Source organism: Callorhinchus milii, unplaced genomic scaffold (genome assembly GCF_018977255.1).
Source record: "Callorhinchus milii isolate IMCB2004 unplaced genomic scaffold, IMCB_Cmil_1.0 Scaffold2, whole genome shotgun sequence".
Classification (NCBI taxonomy): Eukaryota; Metazoa; Chordata; class Chondrichthyes; order Chimaeriformes; family Callorhinchidae; genus Callorhinchus; species Callorhinchus milii.
In genome coordinates, this window is record NW_024704743.1 from 45,924,053 (window position 1) to 45,926,387 (window position 2,335).

Sequence of the window (2,335 nt, forward strand, 5' to 3'; positions counted from 1 at the left end):
TGTGCATGTGTGTCAGCATATGTGGCTGTGTGTGTCAGGCTGTGTGTGTGTGAGGCTGTATGTGTGTCAGGCTGTGTGTATGTGTGTGTGTATGTGTGTGAGGCTGTGTGTGTGTGAGGCTGTGTGTGTGTGTCAGGCTGTGTGTGTGTGTGTGTGTCAGGCTGTGTGTGTGTGTGTGTGTGTCAGACTGTGTGTGTGTGTCTGTCAGGCTGTGTGTGTGTGTGTGTGTGTGTGTGTGTCAGGCTGTGTGTGTGTGTCAGACTGTGTGTGTGTGTCTGTCAGGCTGTGTGTGTATGTATGTGTGTCAGGCTGTGTGTGTGCGTGTGTGTGTCAGGCTGTGTGTGTGTGTGTGTGTGTGTCAGGCTGTGTGTGTGTGTGCGTGTGTGTGTGTCAGGCTGTGTATGTGTGTGCGTGTGCGTCAGGCTGTTTGTGTGTCAGGCTGTGAGTGTGTGTGTCTGTGTAAGGCTGTGTGTGTGCGCGTATATGTCAGGCCGTGCATGTGTGTCAGACTTTGTGTGTGTGCGTGTGTGTGTGTGTGTGTGTGTGTGTGTGAGAATATCCGGCTGTGTGTGTGTGTGTGTGTGTGTGTGTGTGTCAGGCTCTGTGTGTGTGTGTGTGTGTGTGTGCCCGGCTGTGTGTGTGTGTGTGTGTGTGTGTGTGTCAGGCCGTGTGTGTGTGTGTGACAGGCTGTGTGTGTGTGCGCGTGTCAGTCTGCGTATGTGTGTGTGTGCATGTGTGTCTGCCTGTGTGGGTGTGTGTGTCAGGCTGTGTGTCTGTGAATGTGTGTGTGTGTGTGTCAGGCTGTGTGTGTGTCAGGCTGTGTGTGTGTGTGTGTGTGTGTGTGTGTCAGGCTGTCTGTGTGTCTATCAGACTCTGTGTGTGTGTGTGTGTGTATGTGTGTGTGTGTGTCAGGCTGTGTGTATGTGTGTGTGTGTCAGCCTGTGTTTGTATGTCAGGCAGTGTGTGTGTGGGGGTCAGGCTGTGTATGTGTGTGTGATCGTCAGGCTGTGTGTGTGTGCGTGTGTGTCAGGCTGTGCGTGTGTGTCAAACTGTGTGTGTGTGTGTCAGGCTGTGCGTGTGTGTGTGTCAGGACGTGTGTGTGTGTGTCAGGCTGTGTGTATGTGTGTGTGTGTGTGTGTGTGCCAGGCTGTGTGTGTGTGTCAGGCTGTGTGTGTGTGTGTGTGTGTGTAAGGCTGTGTGTGTGTGTGTATGTGTGTGTGTCAGGCTGTGTGTGTTTGTGTGTGTATGTATCAGGCTGTGTGTGTGTGTCAGGCTGTGTGTGTGTGTGTGTGTGTGTGTGTAAGGCTGTGTGTGTATGTGTGTGTGTCAGGCTACGTGTGTGCGTGTCAGGTTGTGTGTCAGGCTGTGTGTGTGTGTGTATGTCAGGCTGTGTGAGCGTGAGAGTCAGGCTGTGTGTGTGTGTGTGTGTCAGGCTGTGTGTGTGTATGTCAGGCTGTGTGTGTGTGTGTGTGTCAGGCTGTGTGTGTGTGTGTGTCAGGCTGTGTGTGTGTGTCAGGCTGTGTGTGTGTGTGTGTGTCAGGCTGTGTGTGTGTGTGTGTCAGGCTGTGTGTGTGTGTGTGTCAGGCTGTGTGTGTGTGTGTGTCAGGCTGTGTGTGCGCGTGTCAGGCTGTGTGTGTGGTGTGTGTGTGTGTTTGTGTGTGTCAGGCTGTGTGTGTGTGTGTGTCAGGCTGTGTGTGTGGGTCAGGCTGTGTGTTTGTGTGTGTGTGTGTCAGGCTGTGTGTGTGTGTGTGTGTGTGTGTGTCAGGCTGTGTGTGTGTGTGTGTCAGGCTGTGTGTGTGGGTCAGGCTGTGTGTGTGTGTGTATGTCAGGCTGTGTGTGTGGGTCAGGCTGTGTGTGTGTGTGTGTGTGTGTCAGGCTGTGTGTGTGGGTCAGGCTGTGTGTGTGTCTGTCGGGCTGTTTGTGTGTGTGTGTGTGTGTGTGTGAGTGTCAGGCTCTGTGGGTGTGTGTATGCCCAGCTGTATGTGTGCGCGTGTGTCAGGCTGTGTGTGTGTCAGGCTGTGTGTATGTGTCAGACTGTGTGTGTGTGTGTGTGTGTGTGTCAGGCTGTGTGTGTGTGTGTGTGCGTGTGTGTGTGTGTGAGGCTGTGTGTGTTGTGCGTGTTAGGCTGTGTGTGTGTGCATGTGTGTGATTGTCAGGCTGTGTGTGTGTCAGGCTCTGTGTGTGTGTGTGCGTGTCAGGCCGTGTGTGTGTGTGTGTGTAGGGCTGTGTGTGTTTGCGTGTGTGACAGGCTGTGTGTGTGTGTGTCAGGCTGTGTGTGTGTTTGTGTGTGTGTCTGTCAGGCTGTGTGTGTGTATGTCAGGCTGTGTGTATGTGT